This window comes from Acinonyx jubatus, chromosome B2 (genome assembly GCF_027475565.1).
Source record: "Acinonyx jubatus isolate Ajub_Pintada_27869175 chromosome B2, VMU_Ajub_asm_v1.0, whole genome shotgun sequence".
Taxonomy (NCBI): domain Eukaryota; kingdom Metazoa; phylum Chordata; class Mammalia; order Carnivora; family Felidae; genus Acinonyx; species Acinonyx jubatus.
The window spans coordinates 132,227,125-132,234,713 of record NC_069385.1 but is presented as its reverse complement, the minus strand read 5'-3'; positions in this window follow the sequence as shown (position 1 = coordinate 132,234,713).

Below are 7,589 nucleotides of genomic sequence, written 5' to 3'. Positions count from 1 at the left end.
CTGCTGATGAAAGGCCTTTGGCAACTTCAGGGAGTTTTGCCTTGGGGAGGTAATAAACCCTCTCCCAGAGTACTCTAGGAAGAGGACTGTTCTCTTTCACCGTACCCTGGAGATTGCTACACCATGCTATGCACTCAGGATAGCTTCTTCCTCCCCAGGAGTGTGCACCGCAGCTCCGCTTGGAAGAAAATAGTGTTTCCAAAACCTCAGCGTTTCAGCTTCAAAGGCTATTTGCAGAAAAGAATATATACACTCAGAACTTCTCCCTCTCTATTCCATGGTCCAGAGAGATTTCCTCTTGTGCTGATGCCACACTTTCACAACTCTCTCTCTTTCTCTCCCTGTTGTCTTTCCACAGAAAGGGTTCCCTTTCTTCCTTAGCCCCACTGTTTTATCTCCCCCAGCTCACATACATGCACCTCCATTCTGCCAAGCTTTCTCCCTCCAACTGTGGAGATCCTTCTGCTTCTCTGAAGATCTATTTCCTGGGTGTTCCAAGTGATCTGACCTTAGTACAGCTGTGTTTGAAGGATGAGGAAAATGTAGATCCCCTACTTCTCCACCACTTTAACTCTCTTCTTGACATTTTGTTTTTAATTGTGCTGAAAGATAATTGATTACTTAAAGAAAAATAATATCAGTGGACTGTAGAATTGTGGCATATAAAAGAAAAATACATGCCAATCACAGCAATGGGGAGTTGGAAGCATATAGTCATAACATTCTTATACTATGTGAGAAGCAGTAGAGTATTATTTGAAGGTAGCCTGTGATAAATAAAAGATTAGGGCAACCTAATTATATAGAATACATAATACTGTGAACCAGTTTGCTTACCTGACATTGGGTAAAGCCAATATTCCACCCAAAATGACAGAATGCACATTGTTTTCAAGTACATGTGGAACATTTTCACCAAGATAGGCCAGATGCCAGGCTAACTGAATAGATTCATATTCTGAAATGTTTCCACAAATTTAAAAGAATTAAAAAACCATATGTAGTATGTTTTCTAGCCATAGCAGAATTAAACTACAATCCATAACAAAGAAAAATCTGGAAAACCTCCAAATCTTTGGAAATGGAATATTACTAAACAATATATGGGTGAAAGAGGAAATCACAGGGAAAGTAGAAAATATTTTGAATCAAATAAAAATGAAAAAACAACATATCAAAATGTATGGGGTATAGCTAAAGCAATGCTTAGAGGAAAAACTATACCATATATACTGATATCAGAAAAGAAGAAAACTTAAGTCAATAATCTAAGTTTCTACCGTAAGGAATTGGGAAAGAAAAGTAAATTAACTCAAAACAAGAGAAGGAGGGAAATAATGAAAGAAGAGCTGAAATCAGTGAAATTGAAAACAGAAAAAACAGCAGTGAAAATAGTGAAACCAAAAGCTGATTCTTTGAAAAATTCAATAAAACTGATAAATTTCTAGCCAAACTAATCATGGATATAGGAGAGGACTCAGATTACCAATATTAGGAATGAATGAAAGAACATCACTACAGATCCTACAAACATTTAAGGAACAATAAGGAAATATGATCATGTATAAAATTATGCCCACAGACTTGACAATTTAGATAAAATGGACAAATGTTTTGAATGACACAAATTATCAAAGCTCACTCAAATAAAAATAAATGATCTGAATGGTCCTAGGTCTTAAAGAAATTGAATTCACATTGGAAATTTTTCTAAGAAGGAAAACTTTGGGCTCAGATGAGTTCAATGTTATATACTACAAAACATCTTAAAGAACAATAGTATCAGTTCTAAAATCACAAATTTCTCCAGAAAATAGAAAAGATGGGAGGGGGTGCCTGGGTGGCTCAGTTGGTTGAGCGTCCGACTTCATCTCAGGTCACGATCTTGCAGTTGGTGAGTTCAAGCCCTGCATTGGGCTCTGTGCTGACATCTCAGAGCCTGGAGCCTGTTTCAGATTCTCTCTCTCTCTCTCTCTCTCTCTCTCTCTCTCTTTCTGCCCCTCCTCCACTCATGCTCCGACTCTCTCTCCTTTGGAAATAAATAAATATTTTTAAAAAATTTAAAGAAAAGAAGGGAGGACATCCCAACTTATTTATTGAGCCAACTTGATTCTGATATCAAAACCAGACTAAGACATTAGAAGAAAACAATAGAATAATAACTCTCAAGAACAGAGATATAAAAAAAAAATCCTCAACAAAATATTAGCAATATAAGACCGAACAAACTTTATCCAGGAAATTGAAGTTAATTCAACATTCAAAAATTAATCAATAAAATGTACCATATCAACAGATTTAAAGAAGGAAAAATTATGTTATTATGTCAATAAACATGCCAAAACTATCAAATTTGACATCCACTTATAATAATAATAGAAAACAATTCTCAGCAAACTAAGAAAAGAGAGAATTTTCTCAGCTTAATAGGGAACATCTACAAAAACCCCAACAACCATCATTATACTTAGTAGCAAAAGACTGAAAGCTTTACCCCTGATATCAGGAACAAGGAATGGACTTCCGCTGTCATACTCCTATTCAACATTATATTGGAGGTCCTAGTCAGTATAATAAATCAAGAAAAGGAAATAAAAGGAATATGGATAAAAAGGAAGAAATATAGCTGCCTCTATTCACAGGTGACATGATCATATATGTAGAAAATCTCAAGGAATCTACAAAAAAAGCTTCTAGAACTAATAAGTTTAGTAAGGTTACAAGAGACAATGTCAATGCACAAAAATCAATGGTAATTCTATATACTAGCAACAAACAACCATAAATTGAAATTTTATTTTTTATTTTTTTTATTTAAAAATAATTTTTTAATGTTTATTCATTTTTGGGGGACAGAAAGAGACAGAGCATGAGCTGGGAAGGGGCAGAGAGAGAGGGAGACCCAGGATCTGAAGCAGGCTCCAGGCTCTGAGCTGTCAGCACAGAGCCCGACGCGGGGCTCGAACTCACAAACCGTGAGATCATGACCTGAGCCGAAGTCGGACGCTCAACCGACTGAGCCACCCAGGCATCCCCATAAATTGAAATTTTAAAAAATCATTTATGATAGAACAAAAAAAACATTAAATACTTAGTTATAAATCTAATGAAATGCATGCAAGATATGCTTGAAACTACAAAGCATTGATGAATAAAGTCAAAGAAGATATAAATAAATGAAACGAAATACTACTTCATGATAGAAAAACTTAATATTATTAAGGTGTGAATTCTCCCCAAACTGATCTACAAATTCAACAGAGTCCCAGTCAAACATTCTGCCAGAATTTTGGTGTAACATTAATAAGCTTATTCTAAAAATTTATATGGGAAAGAAAAGGAGCTGAAATAGCCGAAACAATTTTGAGAAAGAGAGTGGAAAACTTTCAAAACTTGATTTCAAAACTTACTCTAAAGATATGGTAATCAATACAGTCTGGTATTGGTGAAAAGGTAAACACATAATCAACAGAACAGAAGGGAAAGTCCAGATGTTTACCCACACATATATGGTCAATTGATTTTTGACACAGGAGCAAGGGCAACTCAAAAGAAAAAAAAGGATGATCTTTTCAACAAATGGTGCTGGAACTATTAGACATCCACATACCAAAAAAAAAAAAAGGCGGGGGGGAAGAAAAGAAGAAAGAACTTTGACTTATCTCTTGCACCAAATATAAAAACTTACTAAAAATGAACCACATCAACCTAAATGTAAACTGTAACACTATATAACACTACAAAATTCCCAGAAGAAAATAAAGGGGAAAATCTCTGTGACTCTGGGAAGGCAAATATTTCTTTTTTTTTTTTTTAATTTTGTTTTTCAACGTTTATTTTTGGGACAGAGAGAGACAGAGCATGAACGGGGGAGGGGCAGAGAGAGAGGGAGACACAGAATCGGAAACAGGCTCCAGGCTCTGAGCCATCAGCCCAGAGCCCGACGCGGGGCTCGAACTCACAGACTGCGAGATCGTGACCTGGCTGAAGTCGGACGCTTAACCGACTGCGCCACCCAGGCGCCCCAATATTTCTTATATACAATACCGAAAGCACAGTTCATAAAAGAATAACTTGGACTTCATCAAAACTGAGATTTCTTCTCTTTGAAAAGCATTGTTGAAAACAGAAAAAAGAAGCCATAGGATAGATAGAATAAAATATTGAACTGTACATATATGATAAAGGATTTATATCCAGAATATATGGAAAACTGTCAAAACTCATCAACAACAAAACAAACAATGCAGTAAAAAATGGGCAAAAGATTTGAAGAGATTCTTTACTAAAGAAGGCATGAATGTGGCAAATACACCATGAAATGGCTCAGGAAACGCGTTGAATGGATGGATGAAGGAATGAATGAGTGAATGAATGAATGAGGTTTGGCTTTCCTGAATGCATTTGCTGATTAACTCCTTAAAATTCATGTTGATGATTATTATGGTAACTAGATTAAGTGAAGATTATTCTAGTACCAACATATACACTAAAGCCAGAGAAAAGTATGTTGTAAGTATCTTTATCTCTGCACCCTTCTAGCAGAAAAAATAGTTTTTTAAAAGTCAATTACTTTGGGGGGCTCCTGGGTGACTCAGTCAGGTAAGCCTCAGACTCTTGGTTTTGGCTCAGGTCGTAATCTCACAGTTCATTAGTTCAAACTCTGCGTCAGGCTCTGTGCTGACAGTACGGAGCCTGCCTGCAATTCTCTCTCCCCCGTCCCTCTGTCCCTCCCCAACTCACTCTCTCTGTCTCTATCTCTCAAAATAAATAAACTTGAAAAGTTAGCTACTTTGGGGTGCCTGGGTAGCTCAGTCGGTTGAGTATCCGACTCTTGATTTCAGCTCAGTTCATAATCCCAAGGTCACAGGATCAAGCCCTGGGTCAGGCTCCACACTCAGGGTGGAGCCTGCTAGCAATTATCCCTCTCTCTGTCCCTCTGTCCCTCTCCCTTGCTCACAATCAATCCCCTGCTCTAAATCAATCAATCAATCAATCAATCAAAAAAAGTCAGCTACTTTAAGATAAACACAACAAAGTATTTCATAGGGCTGTTTCCTGTGGCATTTCTTGATACAAAATGATGCTATCATACCAACTTCATTTGAGTCAAACAGTTTAGCGGGGCCAATTTGATTTGGTCCCTGTCTTCAGCTTTCTAAAGATCTGGCTTAATACAGGAATGGATAGAGACTATTTGAATAAGACTACAAAAATGATGAATTTCCATTAAAAAATCTCTCAATTAGGCTTTTGATTGGTATCAGTGGGTCAAGATAATGCTACTAGACAGAATGTAGATGGACGTCCATTAATGACCCTTACAACGTGTCCCAGAAGACACATAGTAAGCATTTCTGTCTTCTTTCAAAGCTAACAGTTTATTTCCTCGGCTCTCCTCATTTAAGCTAAGAATTAAAAGTTGCTATTACCTTCTTTTCATGAAGACTTTCTTAGATGTCCTTTAGAGGTCTCTGAGACTATGTACGTCTCCCTTGGTCTCTACTATTTCATATTTTAAATATTGATTTGCAACCTATGTTCTGGCAGAATCAAGGATCTTGAGCCATCTCATTAAAACGTGTTTTTTTTTTTCTACTTGTTTTTTTCTTTTTCCTGAAGTAAAGGCTATTGACCTGTTAACTCAGCCTGTTCCAAAGGATATCAGTTTGTTTGAAACTATTTGTTTAAGGAATTCAAAAGGTGGTCAGGCCTTTGTGTTTATTCTTATGCTCTGAGTAGTCTTATGAAAGGGCATGCTTCTGTTCTGGGAGGTAGTCTGGTTACTGAATACAGCTTAGTCTGGATGATGAAATTATGTATAGTCGTTGGCAGAAGTTCATTTTACAAGTTCAGTACCTGCTAGATAGTTTGGAGGTGAGAGTGAGGGTTGGTGGGGAGCAGAATGAGTCCTCCATATGGTAAAAGAGGCCATCCTCCACATATAGGGTCCTTAATGACTACTATGTATCAAAGTTAAGAATGTAGTGACTTTGGCTTATTAGAAATGATATAAATCGATGCACCAGGAATTTTAGCTATTGGTGTATTGCCTTTTAAAGCTGTAGACCTTCACATAAAAAGCAGGTGAGCACAAGTTCTATTGGACACATAGCCATGCTTCATTCAGTTGCACTATGGGAAGGACGATCAGCACAGGTACACATGAATTGAAGTATGTGTATTTTTAAGAACAAAAAATAGAAATGCAAAAGAGCTAAATTTTATCTACTTCATTGGTAAAATTTCTGGGCCACACACTTGCTGGCTAGACTTATCTCATGCTGTCACATATGTAAGTTTTCCTAGTTCAGTGAATTGCAGCTAATGTTAGAACTCAACAGATCCCATGGGCACTGGCTCAGGCAGGGTTTCTTGCTGCTAGTACAATGTTAAGGTCCTCCATCGGAAATGGGGAGATAATGCTAGAACGCACAAAACCCTGACTCCTAACGCAGCCATCATGCTTAACATAGGATAGCTAGAAATATGTCTTCCATTGTTTTGGTAAACACTTCAGCGCTGGCCTGGTGCAGGCCTCAACAAAGTAATGTCACATTTTTTCATGATATTGCTTATATAAATGATATTGTATGCTCAGAAACTGCATTTCTATTAGCCAATAATAAAACTATATTTTTCAAAGGCCTTTGAATCTAATGAGATTCTTATTAGGATGTCACAGAAACCCTAGGCAGCATATAGTCATGAAAAAAGGGGGGAAGGGAAGTGTATATTAAATATTAATTGAATGTTTGCTATGTGACAGAAGCTAAAAAGACCATTGAAATTAGCATTTTAAGGCAAATTCTGATATAAGCTGAAGTATTTGTAGAACAAAAGTAATTGCTAATTATCTTTAACAGAACTAGTTAGAGTGGGGACCAATTAGAATCAAGATTATTGCCTTATATACTTTTCTATCCAACTAATTTAATGGTAGAACCAAATACTATTTTAAAAATTCTCCCGTGACTCATTCTCTTGCATTCTGACCTCTTCCCTTGGAAAGGATCAATCCCGTTAAAGTCTCCTGTTAATTTTTTTCCTTTTCAGAGCTTATATAAATAAAGAAATCCTTGAAAGTCACTCTAGTTAAGATAGAACATGGTATATATTTAAAAAAGCAAGTTGGGCAACAATAGTTAAGGTGGCCTTGTTGACACTGGCTAACATGAGTATTTCCAAATGCTATGCATTCTTAACTTATCTCCATGTCTAAATTTTGAACTCTCTCTGAATTTTTACATTGCTAGGGAACCAGCTCTTCACTGTAAAATTTTATTTTTTAAATTTTTTTATTTTTTGACTTTTCCTTACTTTATTATTTTATTTTATATTAAATATAATTTATTGTCAAATTGGTTTCCATACAGCACCCAGTGCTCATGCCAACAGGTGCCCTCCTCAATGCCCATCACCCATATTTCCCTCTTCCCCACCACCCCCCATCAACCCTCAGTTTGTTCTCAGTATTTAAGAGTCTCTTATAGTTTGCCTCCCTACCTCTCTGTAACTTTCTTTTTCTCCCTTCCCCTCCCCCAGTCTTCTGTTAAGTTTCTCAGGATCCACATATGAGTGAAAACATA